Consider the following 25,319-nt stretch of genomic DNA (forward strand, 5'->3'; position numbering starts at 1 on the left):
AACAGAAATGCTGTAACCTCTCTCTGTTTGTGAAGGGCACCTTCAAAGGGAACCCTAGGCCTTTGATAGCATGCTAAAATGTTCATTTTTAATTAGTTTCTACTTTCTTCATATTGCTGCAATTAATCCTGCTTCCTAACTTTCATCTCTATAAATAAAGGTATTTAACAGAATTGTAGGGTATTTATATCCTCTGTACCTTCTGTTCTATCTTGCAAAAGCACATTATTCCAGGAGATGCATGTGCTCTGACCTTATTCCAGAAGGTGCAGAAAGAAGCAAGTTTCCTACCACTTACAGCTTCTTGAGAATTGAATCTCTAACTCGAAGACACTGGTGGGCCCGGATTTGGCCAATGGGGTTGTTTCTTGGTCCATATGCTTCAGCCTGAGCTTCTCCTAAAGGCCACGATAATCTCAGAGACACATTGAGGCAGGGTGGGGCTGGCCCAGCACTGGGATGAGGACCAAGGGGAGCACTTAGCAGTCATTATGACTATGGGATTCAAACAAAGGTTCTCAGCCACCCCCTCCCCCAGATCTGCAAGTGTCATCTTTAGAACTGAGTCAGCAGGGGAGACTTACCAAGGTAATAGCGAATAAACAATTTGAATTATACAGGCCCTATCCCTAAACTTGGATGTGTTGTTGATTGATAAAAATAGGATTTGGGTGGGGAAAGGACCTTTTCCTATATGGTAATTAAACTCTGTTGAATGAATCTCTACTCTGAACCATGTGGCCTACATTCCTCTGCTCAGGAGTGGGTGTGGCTAAAATGTTTGGGGTGTGGGGAGGACAAGGGCAAAGACCCTGGCAGCGCCCACACGTGGACCACTGTCCTTGGTCCTGAACACAAAAGTCATGGCATGTTGGGACAGGGTCACATTTCACAACCTGGAGATGGTTAATAGTTCCTGTTCAGCCTCTTCTAGAAATTCTGGGTGAGCTCAAGGAAGAGGCAGTGGTAGCAGAGAGTGAGAGAGGGCGTCAAAGAGATACGTCAGGGTGGGAAAAAGGGTTTTTATTTATAATGATAAAAAGAGATTTTATTCAGCAAATGTGTTCAGATTTTTCTTTTTAATATCTCCAAGGGGAAAAATCAGTTTCTTCCCTGCTATTGAAGAAACATTGGCTGTAGCATATACTTTACAATATGGTTTGTGTTGTATAATATCTGGCTGATTTCATGTAAATGTGACAGTTACAAATAGTTTTTCCTCTGAGATGTGTCTGAGGGTGTCACATGCTGCCCCTCCCTGGGCATCAGCCTGACAAAGCTATAGTCACCTAACTCCCTTACTGAGGGTGAGCTTTGCCATGATCATGAGAATGTTCATTGACCACCATCAAGTCCTAGTTTATATTAAGGATTCTCCTAAAAATTCAGCAGTACTGTTTACCTCCTCTCAGATATGCACTCTGTTCTCCCCCTGTGTCACTGCAAGCTTCCCCCCAAGCGCTCAGAAGCATCTTTCATCTTACCACAATTCAACCCACAATCTCTTGGCCTTGGAATGGGTTCAGTATGGAGGAGAGAAACCAAGAATAGCATTTGAAAATCTCATGCCAAGGCTGACAACGTGAGTAGGTTTCTAAGGACTGTGTCTTTTCAGATGAAAACCAAAACTCAAGATGTTTTTAATTCCTTGGCAGCCTGTCTTCACCTTGACTTTTCCATGCAAGGAGGTGTAAGAAGTCTATTTACAACTATTGTATAATGTAAAGGCAAATTATTTTGTTGCTATGTTTATTCCTGGTTAATTGAGAAAATTATTCCATTTAGCCAAGAGTAAAACCTCTGAGATTTTTCTTCTCGTTTCTCTGCATGTCTGGGGAAACAGGCAACGGTAAACAATCATGCCCTATTTTATTCCTAGTTAAATGAATTATCATAATAATAATTACCTGTAAAAACATCTGGTTTTTGGCACAGCTCAACACAGGGACTTCTCAGGGCAAGATTTGATCTTTACCCTCAATTTTGAACCTTTGCTTGGCTTCCCAGCTCCCTAGACTGACCTCCACAGGATTAGAGTGTGGGACCTTTGAAAGCTAATGCTACTTTCAGATTTAGATAAGCTATTCCTTAAGAGACTTTGCTGTTGTTGTTATACACAATACCTTTTTGTATGTCTTTATCTCTTGTTTAATTTTCTATGGAAACCATTTGCATGAAAACAGAGTTTTGTGCTTTACATCTGTTCCTGTTGCTTCTCCCAGTGTGACCACCTGAACTGCTTGTCCACTTGCTATGGAATTCACCAGGATGCCACTGTGAGAGCAAGACACCTCCTGGGGTTCGATGCTCTGAATCTGGTAAAGGAGGATAACGCTCTTGTCAGATTAGAAATTTGTTGAACAGTTTATGGTTCCTGAAATATAAGCAAACTCTGAGTCATCCAGGAAAAGCTTTACGAAGAACAATGGAGGACCCAAAGCATGGTCTGGGGACTACTTCATCAGATCTCCCTAGGGTTGTGGTTAAAATACAGATTCTGGGGTCATATCCCAAACCTACTGAATCAGAATTTCTGGCATCTAGATTTTTACCTACCTCAGGTAATTCTAAAGTCAGGCTGAAGTTGAAGAACCACCGAATTAGAGTGGCAAATGACCTTAACCTTGTGTTTTGGGACCTGACTTCTGGAAATCTGCCTACAAATTCTGGCACTTAAGAGATTTGCTTAATGTAACTGATGCTGGCATGTGTTTGGCCACAAAGATGTGTTCCTGGTGGTGAAAGCTGCCACTGGCTAGAGCACTGAAGCTGCCCCAGGACCCAATGTGTCAAACAGGAAAACAAAGTCAGGATGACCAATACAACATGATACAAGCAAAGTTCATGGACCAGGAAACAGAAGACTTGGGTTCTGGGTCTGACTAGGTCATTATCAGATGCTCAACCTTGGCCACAGCAAAGTTGTCCATCTGGGCCTCAGTTTCTAGGTCTGTAAAATGAAAGGATTAGAATAGATCTGTGGTTTTCATACTGTTTTCCTCAGATTGCTAGGTCCCAGGAAAATCAAGAGGCAGGAAGGAGGCTGAGTGAATGAGGTTCAAGATTTGTCATGCCCACTTCAAACAGAGAAGCTCAGCTTTTATCTCTTTTATACATCATGCTTCTGCAAAAAGGTTGTTTTTGAAAAGAGACATCTGCTTCTCAAAAAAAAAAAAAAAAAAAGAAAAGGTAAAAGCAAACTATTTGACTAGATGATGTGTAAGATCCCTCCGAGCACTATGATTTTAAGATAATGTTTTAGTGGATTCTAGTTGGTTTACCTAGGAAAATACATCTTCTTCTCTTTAAAACAGAGGATTATGAAAGACTACACCAACCACTTTGCATGTCAGATCCATCTTACAAAATGTTAATTTAACATTTGCAATTTAAAAATAAGTCAAGGATATAGAAGTTCTATTTCTCCCACAAGAATAGATATAAACTTTAGAATGTTTCTATCAAAGAGAAGTTTGGGCTTTTCCAACCCCAAGATATTTTATGAATAGTTAAAGATAATAGATGAATTCATAACACTGCTAAGGTTTTCCTCAAAGGAAAACAGCAGGGGTTGATGAAGTCTGAAGTGTTTGAGCAGGTTGACAGTAATGGCTAATATTGGGTTTTGAAATATATGTGTATTTTAATTTTCTGTGTAGGCTGTATTCCACATTAATAATGGACAATCTGGGGTTGATTGTTTTTTGCAAATATCTGCTTCACACTGGTTTTCTCACCAAATCCCTCAGACTGGAGAACAGAGCAGCGGCCAGCAGACAAACGAGAGGGTTGAGCTAAGTCCCATCCTTCCACGGGGACTCTGAGGGACCCAGGCTAAGTCCACTCATCTTTTCCTGCCCCACTTGTGCCAACTGAAAAATGGAGGAAAGATGTGTAGCTGAGTAAACCCTCCTTCACATTAGGGAGTTTTGTAAATGTTCATGGGTGTGTTCGTCTGTGAGGGCTGCCATAAGAAAGTATCATCAACTGAGTGGCTTACAGAAGAGAAATTCATTTTTTGAAGAGAAGAAGACAGAGATCAAGGCATGGACATAGTTGGATTGTGCTTGGCTTGCAGATGGCCATCCTGTCGCTGTGTGTGTTCACATGGCCATCTCTCTATGTGCGCACCGGTCTGGTGTCTCTTTCTTTCTGTGACCTAATCGCCTCTTCTTATAAAGACATCAGTCAGATTGGATTAGGGCCCACTCTAATGACCCCATTTTAATTTAATTACTCTTTAAAGGCCCTATCTCCAAATACAGTTACATTCTGAGGTACTGGGTGTTAGGGCTTCAATTATGAATTTTAGGGGGACATAATTCACACAGTTCAGCCCATAACAGTGTGTTAGTATGAGTAGAGAACTTTGAGTTGTACTGAGGAATTATGAATATTATTATTGTCATTGTCATTGTTTTTATTTATTATTAGGTTGCTACTACTGAGGACCCATTTTGCCCCAAACGTTCAATTTCGAATCAGGCCATCTGGAGTGCTGGTCTCCGGGTTTCTTGCATAAAACTGGCCAGTTCTGGCCCAAGCCTGGCATGAAGAGTGTGTCCACACGTCCCTTCTAACAGGAGTCCAGGCCATGGGAGTATGGCAGACCTGACTTTCCAAGTTGCTGGTTTTGTAAATTCTCCACACGACTGATGTCATTTACTTCCGTCCATTCAGCATACGGAATTTAGTGATAAGATCATTTAAATTTTATTTTGAGGTGGGAGAACAGCCATAAAATTTTTTTGAAGATATCAAATAAATAATAATGGCTTTGCCAGAATAAGGATTTTAACAGTGGGACCGTACATCACATTTCGATTCATACGGGAAGGATAAAAATAGCCCAACAACAATAGGAAATTATGAAAAGTGGCTCTTGAGCCCTCACTGAAAGCCCAGTAGGGCTGGGAAGGGAGATGAATGCATATCTAGAGGCTATCTCCTGCTCTCATTTGCGAGTGCATATCTTTTTGGGGTGGGCATCTACGGGTGCTTGATAAATACTTGGTGATTGATTAATAGAGAAAGATTAGCTGAATACAGGCTGCAATGCCAGACTTTTTGCTTTTAATATTTAAAGAAGTCTGAGCTTAAACTTTCCTGTGTCATAATAGCTTAACGTTGGAGCAGGAAAGAGAAGACACCCCCTGCCATTCAGGAATGCTTATGGACACAGGGTTGATGAGAGTCATGGTGTGTCAATGCGTTCAGTCCTCGGAGAACTCAGACATGTGTCTGGAACAGTTTAAATGCTTACCAGCGCCCTTTTCACTCTGATTTTGGAATTATTTTCCAACAATGCTGGGTGTGTATTTAAGTGAGTAAACTCTGACTGTATAGTCTATTGGCCAGTTTTTCTGAGCTGGTGTCAGGGGCTGCGGGACAGTGTTTCCAAAACCTTTTCATTCTCATGATACACATAGAAAATGATGTTTGGAGGGCACACTGGGATAACTAGGCATTTATATCAGGGTCCAGTTCGGAAAATCAGAAACTGCTCTAGCTACTGTAAGAGAGAGAGTTGAATACAGGGAATTGGTTAAACAGGCACTAGAACTGAGAAGATAACCCAGATGAAGCATTGTCGCTGACCCCTCTGGGGGGGCGACCAGAAGAGAGAATGTGGGGACTATCAGACCTGGAGCTTGGAAGAGGGTCCCAGACAGCAGGGACCAGTCCTCTGAGGAGCGGTTGCTGGTCCGTGGCTGCTGGTAGCCAAGGAACTTGGAGAAGGGAGCCCAGCATGCTGGGAATTCGCTTCCAGGAGGGGCAGCACCCGGGTGCTGCTGGCCCTTCTGAGGGGGGCAGTAAGATACATGCTGGGATGGCAGACAGAAGCTAGAAACCGGAACTCAGTGCTGCTGCAAAGTTGAGGTGCCCGTGTTAGGTCATTGCTGGCCGAACAGCCAGCAATGGGCAGGAGAAGGTCCTCTTCCTCCTGTTGCCTTCCAGTCTCCTTCTCCTGCTCCTTGTAGTTAGAACCCTCCAGGGAGTCATTTGTAAAAGGAGAAACATATTTGCCGCATCCCAGCACCAACATCACAGAGAAGAGTACAGAGGGTGGCTTTGGAATCTGGAGGCAATATCTTAATAGTTGGCACCCAGGACTATCAGCCCAAGGGGTCTGACCCCACTGTCCCACAGCAGGACAGGAAATCAAATCTCAGCTTACTTGTAGCCCGTTGGGTGTTAGACCCATCAGGAAGTACTGCTTTAGGGGCATAAGGGTCAGCAAAAAGAGATGCACAGTGTTATGGGGAGAGGATGCTGCATGGGGACGGAGGGAGGACCTGGTGAATGGCGTGAGAAAAGGGGAAGGTCAGTGGGCCCGATGAGAGGACAAAAAGAACCCAATGTTCGATCATGGGCTCTGGGGATTGACTGCCTGAGCTAAAGGCAGGTTCCAGCCCTTAGAGCTGCTCTGACCTGGGGCAAGCTACTTAACCTTCCCGAGCTTCATGGTGCTGCTGTGAGGATTAAATGAGATAATCCGGGTAAAGTACTTAGCCCAGCGCTTGTCACAGGGTGAGCATTCGATACGTGTTAGTCCCTATTATCAGAAAATTTGTGGAACTCGTTCATCGACTTTCTCTGTGATGGTGATTACTGTGCATGCACCTGACGACTCATTTTCTCATCCTGACAGGTCTGTGCTACCCAAATTCCGCACTGGATCCTATTTGATCTTTACTGGCCAGTTAGATTGTTCATCCACCCTTGCAAATCTGGTAGGGAGAATGGGTCCACACAGGGTCGTTTCATCCAGGAGTGTTTTTGTCTCTTAAGCTAATTAACAATGTGGCTGTAGCACATGGGACCAAGTCAGCTCCCCTGTTATCGGGAAGCTTAATTTTACGGATGATTGGAATTAGTGCGATAGTCCCTTATTTATAAACAGCAGTGTTAGGACGGCCATTACTCAGGTCATTATTAATATTCTTGGTGACTGTGGGCATCTAACCAAATACGTGATTATATATGGGCTGGCTTTATGGTTCGCCTTGGGAGGCATCAGTGCCCAAGGCTGTGTGGTGTTTTTAAGGCACTGCAAGGCGGGGGATTCTGTCCATGGGACCAGCACAATAAAACTCACTTCAGACTGCAAGCAAACTGTCAAAATATATCTCATGATCTTGGTCCTATATCCTGTTCCTGTCGCCTATATCCAGCTGCTGTCCTTGGACTTCCAGTTGAACCCTTGGTCTGAGCAGTTGGCACCTTCCTAATGTTACATGCTTTCTTGAACCAAATTTGACTTTCTTATTCCTGACCTGGGCTGTCCTGGATTCTGGAACTGTGCAGTAGCTCTACCCGGGTCAATTAAAATGTGTGTTGGTGGGGGAGGTGCCCAGAGGGAGGTAGATGATCTTCTTTGTCTATTTGAAGGTACCTAACATCTCACCGTTAAACACACATTGCTTTAGTCCAATACAGTTTTTACTTAAACATAGGGTTTCATGATAAAATCATTTGGGAAACAGTTAAAACAGGCTCTCTTACCCCACATCTTCTCTGAGCTGCTAAGGTACTGATGTTAGTTGGTGAATCTGCAAGAAAAAAGTATTAGAGCTTCCCCAATATTATGTAGTCATCAACTCATTTTTTGAAGGGGTAGCGCTTGGGATTGGAAAACATGGTTTGGTTAGACAATGACCTTTTCTTACAATCTCTCTCTTCTTCTTGGTGTCTTCTTTCTAAATAAAAGTACTTCTGGAAGGAAATATATATCTAGTCTCTGTCACCTTAGTGAGACTTAGTTCCATGAGTTTCCAAGCACTTTGCGTTTTCCTTGCGCAAACACTCTCACAACTGTCTCTTCCTGGCTGTTTGGTTGTGTAAAAGAGGTGGGTTGGGAGAGACTGATGTGGGAGCTGTGGTTCCTGAAACATCTCGCTTCACCAACCTTCCTCTTCATTCCTTATTTTATTTCCTTAATTACCTAAATTCTGACTTTTTTTGTCCCTCTCCTTGTGTCCTCCAGCTCATCCAGGGTGATGCAGATGGCTTTCTCTGCCTTTCTACCTGGTCTTCCTTTCTTCATCTCCTCCTTTCTCAGGTCAGTCTGGATGGTCACTGATCTGGTTCAGATTAAGATGATGGAATATTTGGGATGCAGGGGGTCCCCATGCTGATCTACAGCTGCTTCATTATTCAGGAGAAAGAAGGAGAGATGAAATGTCACATTAGTGGCTCCTGATTCTAAGGCCAGTGCTCCTTCTTCCTGCACTGAGCTGTTCCCAGGACTGTACTAATCATGTCTTTTTATTCCATGTTTTTGATGCTGTGACATCTCGGGGCCTTGCTGAGCCTGAGAGACTGTCCCTCCCAGAGCTACCTAATTCCTAGAGATGGTAAACAACTCACCTAGCCTACAGTTGTGACTTTCACATGCAGACCAACCAATCCAGAGCCCACACCCCCAACCACCTCCTTCATCAGGTTCTCACACTCCATGGCACTCACTATCTGCCTGTCCCAGTACCCCAGGGCCAGGTACCAGGCAACTAGGGACAGCCCCCATACCCCAGAGCCTGCTGACATGATCCAATCTAGCCAATCTGAAACCAGTTTACCCTGCCTTGCCCATTTGTTGCCATAGAAACCATAATAAAGGCTCTTCCTAGCCTCTCCCGCCCTCTGCCCTCTTTCTGGGGACCCTGGCACTTCCTTGTGTGACGCCCCCTCCCTGGATGGCATAACATCTCTCCACCTCCTGGGATCTGTGAGTATAACAAACTATCTTCTCAATCAGAGTTGTTTACTGCACCATACTTGAATAATCATAAAACCTGTATTTTTAAACAGGGCTTGGTCCCAGGAAACTGCTTGTGTTTTTGGAAGGACACAGAAGCTCTCCAGGTTTTGGGCAGATGGAGACCCTGAAGAAGGATCTCCTGGTGGCAGAAAGTTGTATGGGTAGAGCCTCCAGTTTTCCACCGTTGGACACTGACTCCCCGAGGGAGGCCCTGTCATCATCACTCCCAGCCCCGAAGGTTTTCTCTTTCTTGGGTCCAACACTGACAAACCCACAATCCCTCTTCCCTTATTTCCTTTCACACAAGCCAGACAAGCCAGATTTCAAAGGGAAATCGACTTCAAAAATAAGGGAAATCAAAAGGAAACTACACCAAGAAAAAAAAAATCCAAAAAAACCAAACCAAACCAAAACAAAACAAAACAAAAAACCCACCAATGCACACATACACATGAACAAAAAACAAGAAAGAAAACAAAATAAAATAAAATGAAGGGAAGAAAAAGGAGAAAACCTAAGAAGGGTCAGCTTCAAAGCTCTGGGAGGCAGCCACCCTGGCTGTGTTCCAATCCGATCCTTTTAGTCTGTGGTGTGATGAGCTGTTTCTTGGTGACAGCAAGCCTCCCTTCCACCAGTGCCCCATGCTCCAGCCCTCCTCCCCCAACCCCGTTACATTATTGATGAAAAAAACAGCCTCATTATGGGGTCCATTTGGCAGTAACTTCTCCCTCTTCGGATATGGTCCAAGACAAACCATTGCTACACTCAAATATTTCTCTGGAATATAACTATTCCGTCCAGTTTGTACCCTGCCTTAGCTCTCAGGCCACACCCCTCCCTGCGGTGTCACAAACCCCAGCACCCACCCAACTCTATCTGCCTCCTGATGCCCCTCCCCATCTACTGGCTCACTTTGCTGCTTCGTGGGCCTTCTCTTCTTGTTCACTGGGACGTGACGACCCAATTCTTGCTTGTCTGACTCTGGCCTGTGACCTTAACACTCCAGAAGTCCTGGCCATAAAAAAATTGTCCCCAAACACCAGTCTAGGCTTTTGGAACCCTGTTGAATGGAACCCTGAACTCCTGATTATCCAGAAGGAGCATTGTACAGAAACCATGTTATTAGAAGCTATTTGCTAAGTCCCTTGTATAATAGCAGAACGGCCATTCCTTCTCAGGAACTCTTTATCCCTCACATACACACCTCACAGGCACATCCAAACGGCTTATATGGGCCGGACATTGCTCAGTAGACTGTGTTTTAGATTTTTTTTATTAAAAAAACCCAGTAACCTCGTAAGTAAAATATTTTTCTGGATTCTGTAAGCCACTCTAGCAAGTTACTTGAACCCAAGGAGGGGGTCGTTGGAACCTCCAATCTATAGCAGATTGGTCAGAAGTGCAGGTGACAACCTGGATGTGCGATCGTGTCTGATGTGATGCAGAAGCCTTCTTGTAGGACTGAGCTCTTGACCTATAAGATCTGATGCTATCTATGGGTAGATAGTGTCAGGATTGAGTTGAATTGTAGGATATCCAGCGGGTGTTGGAGAATTGCTTGGTGTATTAAACACACACACACACACACACACACACACACACACGCACAGGAATTGAGTGCAGAATTATAGCACCTCATTGGAGTGGGAGGTAGTGGGAGTGGGGAGAGGGCAGGAGAAATGCTAATTTGAGCCATATCAGGCTCAGGTGAGACTCTTCCCCAGGCCATTCAAACAAGAAGGAGTGGACTTCTCCAGGGGAGACAGACAAGAGTCCCTTCCAGAAACATGAGTCTGAAGGAGAGGGCAGCCATTCCCCCGGGGCACTGCAGGAAAGCCCAGCTTTGTACTGCTGAGGAGCTGCAGGTCGCTTCTGCAGAATTCTGCACTCTCTCACCCTGAGAGGCAGGACAATGCCTTGGGCTTCAGGGACAAAGCATCTGGCAATAGGAGAAGAGCAGGCTTGTGTGGGGGCGCAGCCCCTGTGGAGCCTCTGGCTCTTTGACACGCCAAGCCGGAATGTTGTCATGTCTGGCCAGTGCGTGGACACACTCTGTCTATACCGACACAACTCTTGTGTCTACCCTACCCTGAGGAATGGGTTAGCGAACACTGACCCAATGATGATTTTATCTGCAGCTCTGTCTTTCAGAGGCAGACAATCATGAAGGCTTGAGAGGTTTTAAGTGAGACTGGGAAAAGGTGGGTTCCTAGAGCAAAAAGAGCAAAGGAAGCAGCCTGCAGGGAGTGGATAGTTGGGGACAAGTGAGCAGTATGGTGTCAGTGAGCGCAGACGTTGCCCCCTGCATGAACCCAAGAATCACTGGGGTGAAAATGAATCAGAACCCCATTGGAGCAGTTCCTTCAGAATAGATGATTCTTAGACTATTCACTCCTTTATTCAGCAATTTCATTAATTTACTTATTTTTGCGTGATGATCGGCTCGGAACCAGGAACAGAGACAAATATGATCTGGTTTGTCTTCAAGGGCTTTGTGGTTTAGAGCAGCACCATTCAATGCACCTTTCGGAGGTGCTAGAGATGTTCTCTAATTCCGCACTATTGGCGTGTGGCTACTGAGCCCTCGATACGTGGCTATGCAACTGAGGCACTGCATTTTACATCTTCTTTAACTTTAATTCACTCAAATTTAAATTTCACTGTGCCTGAAGAATAAGATGAAGTAACTGAGCCAACTGAGCCTTGAAAAATAAGATTAAAAATAATCACTTCACAAGAGCATGGTCTAGCTAAGCTCTGGCCAGGAGGGTGAGGAGGTTTTCCACACTTCTCTAGTACAAGTGAAGTTCTTCATGTTACCATGCCTTAGAGAGAAGACTGTCATTCCCAAGCCATTCTCCCTCTCCTCACTCTCATTTTTTTTCTCTCTAAAGATATAGAGAGGAGGTCTGTGGAACCAGCAACAAAACACACCCCTCGTTTCTTGCTCTGTGTAGTCTCCATCCACGCACACATTCAACCACCTAACCCCATAGTCAACCCTCTTCTGACTCAGCTTCCTTCTCTTAGGAGAGCTGAGATGGAAGAACACGGGCAAGTGAGAGGCAGTGTATAGAATAAGCGTGAGATGTGACACCCATGTACACAAGCCATTTCAGAGACAATGTCTTCAGGGGGTCCCTGGTAAGTGACATCTCTGCTCCCCAAAGGCAGCAGTTGCTGCTAATGGCTTTGATGAGGCCATCTCGATATATCTCAATTACACTGATTACTGGATGAATTTTTCAAGTCAGGCAGGTTGGAGTCAAGGTAAACCATTAGCAGTGAAAATGGCAGTAACAAAAACAAAGACAGATGTCTGCCCCAAGAACACTCTCATCATTCTTGTCCTGAACACCCCCAGTTCCTACCTTGAAGACGGCTATGTTCCCTCCCTAGGCAGGGGCTGAGCTGTCTCTCCTGGCCAGGCCTGGGGCTCGTCTACATCCTCTCCAGGGAAACCAGCCAAGGAAATGGCCATGTTCTTGCTTCAGCTGGGGCATCCCATGAGCCCCATCCTACCTTGAGTTGGCAGCTGAGGGATTTCCCATCCATTTAGTGAGACATCTAGAGAGAGAAAAGGAGTCTAAAAAGGTCATCTCCATAATGTAAGACCTGTGCACCCATTTAGGCATGCTAGCACACGCAGGGCTTGAATACTACAGGCTGTCAAAAGATTGCTTCTCTGTGCTATTGCTTTTTCTCTCCATTCACTAAATTTTGCTGAGAAAGTGTGGATGACTGAGAAGAGTAAAGTGGTCTGATTTTGGGGACAGAGTGTGAGGAATGCTATTATGCCAACAAAATGTTGAGAGTCTTCTAATTTTTAGCCAATTGTTTAAAAGCCGACAGACGGTAATGCTTATGAGATGTATAATTCAAGGCAAATCTGTCCAGATAGAGAGGATAAAGCATCTTTAACTTGGCTAACAAATGTTGAGCTGCATTCAGATAAATAAAACCGACAAAACCCAAGGCACATAATTGCAACATTGGAGAGATGAAAAACAATCCTTTTTTTTTTTTTTAAAGAAGTATATGTACTTGAATAAAGTGTTGGGATTTTCCTCTCCTTCACTGCTGATGAGTTACGTTATCAGTCACAGGCGAAGGCAGGATGTATCCCCAAATCTTGAATATTTGACATTTGCCTACTCTTCCCAGGGTCACGCTGCATGCCAGTTTTTCAGTGCTCCCAACTTTTTGTTTTGTGCCAAATAACGTGATCTTTGTTTCATTAATATTTAAGAGTAATTTAGATTGTGCCAGATGATCTTAAAGCTCATTTAAATCAGCTTGAAGATAATATTAACTTTCTCCTAGCATAATCTACTACCATAAATGATAGTGTCATCTGCATATAAATGATGGGCTAAATATGATAATGAATAGCAAAGATTACCAATATAGAATGACAACTGCATTTGATTTCAGATAAATCTTTCAAGGATCCATTATTCTGTTTTCAGAATTAAAGATGCATTGTTTTTGTCCAAATCGTCTAAGGAAAACAAAAGGTTTTCATGAAATGGATCTTTTATTGTGTTAGAAAGGGAGGGGGGAATGTTCACAAATTATACACATATTGTTTTGCAAATACAATAATTAGAGTTTGCACAGATCATTACTTTACTGGATTGAACAACTGTCTCTTGGCAATTGCTACTTTTTCTCCATTTTTTTCCTCTTCCTCCTCCTTCTGATGATGATGATGAACACTTTTAAATACTGTTTCACTTGACACTGGCTTGAACCCTTAAATTGCCATAAGCCTATGGGATTTTTGCCATGCTACCTTCTAGGGGACATCCTTGCACACTCTGAAAACATTGGATTTTAATAAATCACACTTTCCCTTTTTTAAACTGTCCTAGAACTTACTGGCATCAGTTGTTTGAGTAAAATACAAATTTTGGATAACTGCATCAAATATGATATGTAAGAACTAAAGTAAGGACATGTATTTCTCCCCTAAGAGACTTTTTTTTAAAGTCAAAGGGAAAACATAATGAGGAGAAATGAAGAAAGAGACGAGAGGAAAAGTCAATGTCTGTAAACACGCATTGCTCTTTGTGTTGAAGATGGAGGCCTAGGGCTGCCAAGGCAGCCATATTTCATTTTCTTCGTGGATGCTGGGCAAAGTTATGCAAAATAATGGTACTTTTTTTCCTGCCCTCTCTCTTTTCTTCCTTTTATCTAAGTGTTCCATCTGGCTTCCCCCAAACACAGAGGGTTCTCTAACCCCATTCAGGAGTTCTGTGGGGTGTTCTTGGAGTTTCAAAGCTCTGGTAAAGAAGGTAGAGTTTGCTTTCTGGCTGGGAAGGAATGGTTTTTCCACTTTTCAGATTCAGTAGAGCCAGTCACTGTTGTGGGTCCAGGGAACAGGCCAATAAGCTTCCTGTGGGTAACTGCATGTGTGTCTGGTATCTCCTCACACAGCCTCTGGGACTCAAAGATCCTCTGTGTTTGTCAATTGAATGAGTGACTGGGAATATCATACAGTTAGAGGAAGTCTATTACAGAAGGTAAGGGCTTACTGCTCATCCACACCGCTGGATATGTTCAGGCAAGCAAACAGCCCTCATCTTCTTGGGCCCTCCAGCTTTGCCTATGCTTGAGGAACTGCTTCCTTGACTTTCCAGTCCCGGAGAGGAAAGACCTTAAGAAGAAGGAACACCAGGGAGGAAGAGGTGCCCGAGAGGTTGTGAGGGAACAGGTTATAAGCAGACTCTAGGTGTGGTGGGGAGATCTGGGGTGGAAGTCAAACCAAACTGTTGTGCAGAAGTCACCCTGCCTTGTATCTCCATACCTTGGTCTGGACTGTGCCTTACATCTAGAATGTTCTTTAGCTAACAAATTTCTAATTTTCTTCCTTCAAGATTCTGTCCCAAATGTAACCTCCTCTTTGAAGTTTTCTCATCCTTTTGGGCAACATTACATCTTTTTTTGCTTCTACAGTATTTTTGTATATAACTCCATTGGCCCTGGATATTTATCTCCAGGTGTCTGTCTTCTCCATTAGCCTGTGCACTCTGAAGGCTGAATTTTATTTATCTTGATTTTTCTCACACTTAGCACAGTGCCTGGCACATAGTAGACATTTTAAAGGGGCCTGCTGAATGAAAATGATGGCACGGAGCACTGAGAAGGCACAGTGGAAAGAACGCAAGCAGGGCCACTCTGTACAATTGTGTAGGTTGTGCACTGTACACCTGTATGCATGACTCATGTTTCTGGGTCCCTGACAGCTTGGTGGGGAGACGGGGAACTTAGAGCTTAGGAAATGGATCATCTTAGAGCCCTTTCTGTCCCTTTTCACCTGGCCCACAGGGCTTTAAAATGATATAAGTTCTTAAGTATAACACCAGAGGACTTCCCTATTTCCCCTCAGATTTTCCCATCTGTGACTAATGTCTCAGTTCCCTTCAATAGTTACCTTACTCTTTCATTTCTTCAATAAAAAATAGGAATGTTTTGGCATCTTTTAATTTGAGAGTCATATTGAGACCAGATCCTTTCCTGTTGGGATCATTTGAAGAGACTGGAAAATAGGAAATCATATGCCCAGTGGGAAGGGAGGTGGGAGTGGGATGGATGTGGAAAAAACTGCAGAGAGGACCTGCCCTATTAGCAGTGTTTGGGTAGAAAATCAGTTTATGTACACAGGAGAACCAGAGGGACAGCCAAGTTTTAACCACAAAGGGAGGGAGGCTGAGGTTGTGGGTGGTTGAGTTTAGAGAGAAAGGCCATGCTTGAGGATGGTGAAGGAGCTAACAGAACAACGGCTCTGCCCTTTGAGAACCTTTTTTACTTGTCTCATGGTCTGGCCACTAAGCTCATTATCTCATAGTTCACACTGCTTTCTCTGAGATTGGTTTATCCTATTAACAACAATCAAAGCAACACATCACCTTTTACCATCTTTAATGAAGGCTTTTGGAAAAGCTCCCATTTTGGAGAAGGTGCTCAGAGGGCCAACAGTCACCCCAGCCCTGGTCTTCCTGGGTGGTGCTTGCAGAGTGGCACTTGCTGATCTTCTCTGGACATCTAATGCCCCCAGAGTGTGGCTGCTCTCCTGGAGCCCAGGGGCCCTTTGATAATGAAGCAGGTGCAGGGAGGTCAAGTTCCTTCCATGGGGGAGGCTATATTCTTGGTGGCTCTGCCCAAAGCCACAGCTTTCCCCCCTGAACATGGGGACTCCTGGAGATGGATTAAAAAGTCCATCTCACCAGGCAGAGAGTCAGTGGTTAAAAAAAAAAAAAAAAAGTCTCCTTCTGAAAGAATCTGGTCAGAGCGTGGGGCCTGGGCACATAGACAATGGCAGGAGCTGGTGAGGGGGGCTCAGTAAGAGAAGAGGAGCTCAGAGGGAAGGACAGGTGGGAAGACACCCCCCAGTTTGCTCTGTGCTTGCTGCCCTAATAATGCAAAGCCAGGGAAACACTAACCAGATTTAGTGAGCAGATATAGCTGATTTACCTTATAATGATCAGTGCATTAAGCAAGTGTGAGTCTATTTCTTCATCGGCTCCTCTCCGTAAGTGCTAGCCACGGTTCTCCAAGAAGGACACAGCCAGGCAGGGCCTTGCCACCACCTGCACCCCACAATTGTCATCGGATGCTACCCGTGGGGAAAATGATCTCGTTTAATCCTGTAATAGAACCAGCCTCTGGATTAGACGCCATTATTACCCCCATTGTACTGATGAAGAAACTGATGCAGGTCATAAGCAATGGAAGAGGAGTCTGAATACAGGGAGTCTGACTTCAGAGCCTGAGATCTCATTGATTTCACTAGCCCATCTCACCGTTTTTTTAAATTAACATATAATGTATTATTTGTTTCAGAGGTACAGGTCTGTGATTCAACAGTCTTACACAATTCACAGCGCTCACCAGAGCACATACCCTCTCCAATGTCTATCACCCAGCCACCCCATCCCTCCCACCCCCTTCCACTCCAGCAACCCTCAGTTTCTTTCCTGAGATTAAGTAAACCTGGTTTTTCCCCCCTTTTATTGACATATAATTAACATGTAACATTCTATTAGTTTTAGCATACAAAATATGTACATAGCGCAAAACGATCGCCACAGTAAGTCTAGTTAACATCTTCATTTCACATAGTTACAGTTTCTTTTTTCTTGTGATGACACATTTTAAGACCTCCTCTCTTAGCAGCTTTTCAACTTATAGTATTAACTATAGTCCCCAGGCTTTACCTTCCATTCCCAGGATTTATTCGCCTGGTAACTGGCAGTTTGTACCTTTTGACCACCTTTGCCCAACCTAAACCTGCACCTGTTTGATGAGAGTCCATCTGGATTCTGGGGTTTCCTCACTGGCCCTCAGATATGGGCACCTGTGCCCCTCCTTACTGAGGAGGAGGAAGGGGCTTCAGCCTTCACATCTGTCTGGGGCGGCACTGGTGGTTGGAAATCAGGTGTGCAAGCCCGTCGGCAGGAGTAATGCTTCCGATACTCAGAAGCACAACTCCTCCTCACCTTGTCTATTACCCACTGGGGTCTCCCCCAGGTGCCTACTTCTCATTTTCATACCAGCCATCTGCTGATTATTGATTTGTCTGACAGTCTAAAAAATGCCCAGTGCTAAAAGGAAGGCTGGGCTTTTTCAGTCTGCTCTCTCCTTCCCTATATTCTTTATTGTCTTCTGCTCTTTACTGAGGAAAAAAATATTCCATTAAAAAAATACTATTGATGGTTAGTTCTTTTAATCTCCTGGGCACCTACCAATGAGGAACGCATCAAAGTGTCCAAGCCCTGTCAGCTGGACCATGACCATGTGAGAGACCAAATGTCTAAGCTGAGACAAGGGGGATGCAGACGAGAGGGGAAGCACTGGGCGCACAGGTCATGCCACACCTGTGGTTCTTAACTCTTGGCAGCATGGTGCACACCTGAGAGCTTTTAAGGCTCCTAGAGCCCAGGCTACTCTCAGACCTATTACAACAGAATCTCTGGGTGAGGGGCCCAGATACTGGGCCTTTTTAAGTTTTCCATGTGATTCCATCTCATGCTTCCGGTGGCTGCGTCATATTATTTATGCAAAAGACTTGTGCGACCCCAGCCCAGCACTTATTATAGACATGGGGGGTGGCCTTGGATAGGAAAATGGAGTTCCCACATGAACTCCCAGAGAAGATTCCTTGAGGCCTTTACTTCAGTTCCAATGACATCTGATATTCACGGTGTGTTAGTTATCTATCCCTGCATAGCAAACTATCCCTTACTTATCGACTTCAACCAATCAACATTTATTATATCAGAGTTTCTGTGGGTCAGCAATGGGAAAGCAGCTGAGCTGGGTGATTCTGGCTTAGAATCTGGCTCATGAGGTTGTAGCCAAGATGTTGGCTGGGGCTGCGGTCACCTGAAGGCTTGACCCAGGCTGGAGGACCCGCTTGCAAGCTGACTCCCTCATATGGCTGTTGGCAGGAGGCCTCAGTTCTTCCCAGCTGGCCCTCCCAGAAGGCTGTTTGAGCGTCCTCATGACATGGCACATGGTGATTCAAGAGCTAGAACAAGGAGGAGGCCACAATGCCTTTTCTGTCTAATCTCAAATGTCTGAGACCCTCACTTCCACCGCATTCTGTGTGTTAGAAATCACTACATCCAGCCCACAGGTCAGGAGAGGGGAATTCGATTCCACCCACTAAAGGGAGAGATAAGAATTCATGGACGTAGTTTAAAACCATCCCAATGAGTATTGGAAATTAGTGTCTTTTCTCGCTTTATTCATCTTTCTCCCAGGGAGAGACTTTAGTTCTGGATTCCAGAGATGCATCAGGAAGCCAAATGCACAGCTGGAACAGACCAGTGTCCCCGGGCCAACTCTGTAACTTTCTTCTTCTGTCTTTCATTCTGGTCCTTGACTCATTTGTTCCAGCAAACCCACAGTTCCCTGTCCAGCTCTGACTCTCTCTTGTCTAGCCTCAGTGTGGTTCTGCTGCTGGGGGTGGACGTGGCGGGTAAAGAATGCTTTGGACTGGGAGGGAGGGGATGGTGAAGGAAGAGACACCCTCTGTGTGGTCTGGTCCCATAGTCAGCACTTTCTCTCCATGAATCCTAATCTCCCAGGAGCACATCTCCTCTTAAGCTAACGGAGTGTTTGTCTTATTGCCAGACTTAAATGATATTATGCAAGGTCTGGCTTTGAGCTTTTGGAAATTGGAGTCAGAATAGGAAGAAAGGATCTTGTCTACCACATTGGAAACCTGGGTTTTAAGTTAATTATACATAATGAGCATAACTTAATTACACTTAGGACAGAAGTATTCGAAGTGCGTTCTGAGGAACCCAAGATTCTGTGGAGATCTTTTGGGAATTCTGCAAATGTTCTGTTTGCAATCTACTTAAAAATTTAAAATACCTTATGTTTTTAATGGTAAACAAGTAATATATATCAGCTCTTGACAATCAGCACATTAGCTTGTGCTTGCCAAGCTAACTTGGTGTGTATGAGCCCAGATATTGGAATAAAGCTTTTCCTGCTATCACTATTAACAGAGAGGCATCTTGAGTTTGCAAAGCTAATAACTTAAAAAAAAAAAAAAAACAGTTACCATTTGCAGCTACTCATTTGGGGGAAATCAGACTTTTCTCACTATTATACAATCAAAACAAAATCCTAAAATAAATTGGATGCTTAGCCTGATATGACATCAGTTTACATCCCTAACTCGCCATTTTAAATTGTGTTGCTGTAAAGATTCATTTCACCATTATCCCCTTGATTGGCTTCTAATATATAAAAGTTATGAGTTAAAGCCTATAAAATATATGTTTCATAATAATTTGTCAATTTTAATCTGTTTTGTACATTAATGTTTCCGAATGCTTGTTGTTGCAAATTACAGAAAACCCAAAACTCAAAATGGTTTAAGCATTAAGAGGATTTATCATCTTACATAAAAAGAAATTCCAGGGTTGGTCAAGTTGATGGCTCAGCATCACTGAGTACCTAGGTTCCTCTCCTTTTCCGTTTTGCCTTCCTCAGGCTGTTATCTTTGGACTAACTCCCTTCAAGATAGCAAGATGGTTGCTATAATTCCAAGCATCCATGCATGCATGGGAAATATCCAGTGGGAGAAAAGGACAAAATGTCTCTTCTTAGGAGCAAGTAATTTTTTCCAGAAGCCACTAGACAGCCCTCCCCTGGCATTTCATTGTGCAGAACTTGTTTACACCAGTCATGGCAAGGAGAAGGGCCACCATAATTGGCCTTTCCCGAACCGTGGAGGAGAGATGTGGACCCTGAATGAAACCTGGGCTGAGCCAGCATGAACATAGGAGAGAACAGCTTTTGGGACTCTACTAAGAGTATCTATTAGGATTTGGGTTCCTTATATGAGTCATTTAATAAAACCATTTTGCGGGTGCCTGGGTGGCTCAGTTGGTTAAGCGACTGCCTTCGGCTCAGGTCATGATCCTGGAGTCCCGGGATTGAGTCCCGCATCGGGCTCCCTGCTCGGCGGGGAGTCTGCTTCTCCCTCTAACCCTACCCCCTCTTGCGCTCTCTCTCTCACTCTCTCTCTCTCTAAAATAAATAAATAAAATCTTTAAAAAAATAAAAAATAAAACCATTTTGCCACTAAAAAAAGAAAATTGGTTGGAAAAACTTCTGGGTGCCCTGAGAACTCTTCTTGGGCCAGGCCTTGGGACTGTTTTTGCTGTCAGCCGGTTTTGCTGGGAGGGAAGCAACGCCGGCACCTACACTAACGGCTGCAGGGTTCAGCTTGCCCTTCAGCACACTCCCTCCCCTCAGTGACCCTGGCTGACCTCTGCACGAAGATCGGCAATTTATAAGGCGTTTTCCTGTATTCACCTCGCTCATCCTCAAGCTGCGACTCCAAAATCTAGTTGGCCCTCTGATCATCCCCAACACCTGGGAGCATCTTGAACAAAAGAGAGTCACAGGTCTCACCTTGGTCCCCCTGAATCAGAACCTCATGAGGTATTTTTTCCCCAAAGCTCTCTGGGTATTTCTGCCCTCATGGTGAACTGTGAGAGGTCTGACATGGCTGGAGGCTTGGTGTAGCTGGACAAGAGCCCGCAGAGGTGGGCAGGGGTCAGGTGAAGCTGGGGCTCCGAGTCAGGGCTGGGACTCCATCGCTATCAGGTGGGTCACAGTTGACAGGTGATGGACATTAAGCCAAAGCAACAGGGACAGAAGAAAAGAAAGGGCACTTGAGAGAAGCTAAGGAAACACAGTCAACAGGACTTAGTGTCTAATTAAATTGAGAGAAAGAAAGCCCCGATGTGGCTCCCAGGTGCCTAGCTTGGGGGATTCTTTCTCTCTCTCAGCAGGTGGCTTTTCTCTGTCCCTGGTTTTCTGGCTGAGGAAGACACCCTCAACACTTTCACTTCCGTCGAAATTTTCTTGACTTCCCTCTTCTTCCACCCCAACTTGTTCCTCTGAAAGCTGACCTTCCAACACTGCCTGTGCTCGGGGCTTCGGAACCCTCCCACACAACCCAAACTGACCGTTCATCTTTCCTCACAAAACAACAGTCATAAACAACCAAGCTTCCATCAAACGGATACTTGATAGATTTTGTCCACAGGAAAAAAATAAATAGATCCAGCCCATCTAAGCTGGAAAGGAGCTACCCATATACCCTCTAAGCAAGGAGAGGGGCAGTGTGGGGCTAATCTTGAATTACATGAAATGCTAATGTTGAAATGAAGAAAACAGTGCAAAGTGTATGCTCCTTAGACTAGACCAGAAGATAACTGAAATCTCCAATTGTATTCTTGAATACTTGTATTCATTCTACCGTACTGTGTTCTAAAGAAAGTGAATTCTAACGTTTTGCTGAAACACTAATGGAAATTGTGAGAGAACAGTGGGAGGGTAAAAATGAAAATCCTTGAATTTCCTGAATGCTAATAGTTTAAGAATTTTTTTAAAACCACTCATGAAAAGCTCTGGCAAATTTACTTTTTTGTTTTGTCATTTTTTTCAGGCAATGTTTTAGGAGCGCTATCTGACCACTTCTGTTCTTCCAAGATCTCTAGGCTAACACACGTTCTGTTCCTCGGGTCTGCATACAAAAATCCCTCCACATCCCCACTCATTGCTCCATTCCCTAAAAACCTGTCAGTTGATGACAAATCCTGGGTGAACACAGGACACCCACTTCTTTGCCACTTGAATAAAACACACTAAAGGGAGCCATTTCCCCTATAAAAGGGTGAAGAACACTCATGATTGCAAATCTGCCATTCATTCACTGAAGAGCAGGCGGGAGCCACGTTTAAAAAGAAACAGAGGTTTGGAATAGTGAATAAAAAAATAATGGTATATCGGTCCAGTGGAATTTTCTTCAACTCCAACAAAAATAAACTATTATCTTGATGGATGCAAATATATGGATGAATTTCAAAATAATTTTGTTGGGTAAAAGAAGCCAGACCAAAATGGATGTATAGAACACATGATGACATTTTTTATAAAATTTTATAAAATGCAAACTCATCTGTAATGACAGAAAAACCATACTGTGGTTGTCTAGGGATGATGGATGGGAAGGGCAAAGTACAAAGGAGTACAAGGAAATTTTGGATGTGATAGCTACATTGATAATCTTGATGGTGGTGAAAGTCTCACAAGCCTCTGCCTATGTCAAATCTCATCAACTATACACTTTAAATATGTGCAATTCATTGTGCCTCAATTTTATGTAAATAAAGCTTTAAAAAAAAAAAAAAGCCAGGGAGAAAAAAGATTGAACCTTCCCAACTAAAATGTTTCAATACGGGCGTACTAACCATCTTTCTCTAAGGTAATTTTTCTTTATAATTTTACAGTTATTTTTGCAGGTTTCTGTTTCCATACTAACCCCGCAAGTCATGTCAGTAGGTCCTTTCTATTTACCAGACACTTGGGCATAATGAGGCTTCTAGAGACACAGGCTGGCGAAGATGCAAAATTCGTCTTTTCTGTTTTGCTCCGTGCCGCTCGCAGTTCTTGGTTGTTCCAAGGGTTCCTGCTCCCAGCTAGCTCAGCAGGCACTCCGCTCCTCGGTGCCTGCTCGGGGCTCCTCACTAGCTGCCCTTTCTCCTTGCTCGTGGGCTGGAAGCTCCCTCGAAGTGAGTGGCAGCTGTGTACGTGAAGAAGGTGAGCAAGAGTTCGGGTGGTGGGGAGGAGACTGGCTCCCCTGGGGAGAAGCTGCACACAGAGACCAAATACCTGAGCTGAAGAGAAGCCTGAACAGAGAAAGCTGAGCAGGGAAGGGTGAAATGGAGGGCGCCCTGCAGAGAGAAGGGGCTGTGGCAGCCAGGTTTGGGTCCCTGAAAGGGAGGGCTTGTGGAGGGGAGGTCCCAAAGGCCCTCTTTCCTCCACATTTTCGCCTGTCTGCCTTTTCCATTAACAGTCGTCGCCGTGGCACTTGTAGTCATGATGTCTCAGATCTCCAGGAATAATCCTGCTCCATGCAGACCGCAGAACTGATGTACTCAGAGCGTGGGCTAAGGTTCATCAACTGACACCTTAACAGTAGGCTGACGTTAGCGCTCGAGGAGATGAAAAATTATAGCCAGAATCACTTCTCCCAGTGGCCATGACTCCAGTGTCATTGTATATATTGAAAATATTTGTGATAATTCATGGAGTGGCCATTAATAGGCACTGCACCAAGCACTTATACATATTATCTATCTAAATCCATTCGCTAACCCTGCAAGGGAATGACTGTGATCCATATTCTGTAGATGAGAACACTGAGGCTCAAAGCCCCAGTGACTTCCGCAAGACCACGTACTTTTCAAGTAGAGCTGCTAGGACTTGTACCTAGCTCTGAACCCCGCTCCTTTTCTTCCCTTTCCACCCATTCTCCAAACCGTGTTTTGTGGGACACAGTCTGCTCCCCCCGCACCTCTTCTTTCTATGTCCTACCCTGAGTTTTGTATGCTCGTACAGCCTCCGAACAGGTTGTAAAAAGATTCAGTTTGGCTTTGGCACCCCACTTTCAGAACAGAAGTGAAGAGATAAAAAAGCAGTCTGGGCATCAGTGAATGCATCAGGAAGACTCTAGCGGGGTCAACAGTACAGAGCACGGTTGCATTTCCGTGCACATTCTAAATCTCTTTTTCTGGTCCGGGGAGATACCGTTGACCTCTGAGCTTTTTCTCAAAGCAGTACTTATGCAGTCTCAAGGTCAGGGAGACAGTTTTGAGGTGAGAGGGGCATGAGTGAGGTCCCGAGTAGGACACCTCAGCCTTACATAGGTGGACGGTGATGCCAGGCCTCCCCTTTGTTCATGGAGCATGGAGCCAGACATATCTGCCCCAAGGGGCTCGTGGCATTAGTTTATTTCTCTTCCCTGGTCTGCCAGGGCCTCAATGTCCTCTCATAAAAAGCAAGAGCCAAGGGAGTGCAGAACAGAGAAACAAGAGGAAATGAAAGCTCTTTGGGGAAAGGCAACTGTGACAAATTGAAAGAGTAGAGAAAATACTAGCCCAAACAAAAGAAGGGAGAATAGGCTGCGGGAGAGTAAGCAAAAGAGGTCTGCGTCTGGAGCCCTGGGACCAGCAGAGTGCTGATTTGTTTTCTATAAAAAGAGATGTGTTATTCTCCACCCACCCACCCACCCACCCCCCTTGGCAAATAATGACAAAGAAGAATGGTTGCAGAGTTTACTGAAATGGAATAGTCTGCGGGGTATTCCGGGTGAATGAAATGTGCTCTCGGATATCTTATCAAGTTCCCTACCAACTTGTTTTTATTTCAAATTGCCTACAACAGGTGCCAGAGTCTGGGCAAAGTATAATACCATACCTTGCAACAGCTGTGTGTAGAACGCACATAGAAATAGTAAAGAAAGGTTACACAATGTGACCGGTCTCATATGGCTCGAAGCAGCTCTAGAATTTAAAACATTTCCTTGTCCTCGAGTTAAATTGGGCCCCCATGATATATGTTCTGTAACTTAATACGAAAGGCTGCTGATGGATGGCTTGATAGCGTGGCCACCAAAGCTGGTGGTGGTAGGCATCTGCGAGGAACATGTGTGCTCTTGAGTGGACCCAGTTCTGCAAAGACAGGCTCTCTGAAATGGTGTCCATTCGGTGTGTGCAAGTGGGCCCTCCCCCAACACGTGGGAAAGATGCTACAGAGTTGAATGCAGATATCACCTGCACCAGAGACACTTCTTCAGCTGCTGGCCAAACAGAGGAAGCTGTAGTTTATAAAAGAGAAATTTCAGCACCTGAGTTCCACTCAAGAAAGCATCTATGAAGTGAGTGACAGCAGTGCCAGTAAACTTGCTCTAATTTCATAGAAAAACAAAATCCCCTAAACTTCAGTTCATATAGAGACACGACCTGTAGTTGATATTGAAGGAACCAATACTGCAGCTCAGAGCCATTGGCTAAGAGGACCTTCTTAATTTGATGAGATATGTAAGAGCCATGGAAAACACAATCTTATTTTTCTCCATGTCTTCTTCTGCGATTTGAAATGGAACAGAGTGCTCTCAGTGGGCAGAAGTCTAACGATGTGTATTGGTCAGGATTCTGAGTTGCAAGCAACAGAAACCGAT

Source organism: Neomonachus schauinslandi, chromosome 2, assembly GCF_002201575.2.
Source record: "Neomonachus schauinslandi chromosome 2, ASM220157v2, whole genome shotgun sequence".
NCBI classification, from domain to species: Eukaryota; Metazoa; Chordata; class Mammalia; order Carnivora; family Phocidae; genus Neomonachus; species Neomonachus schauinslandi.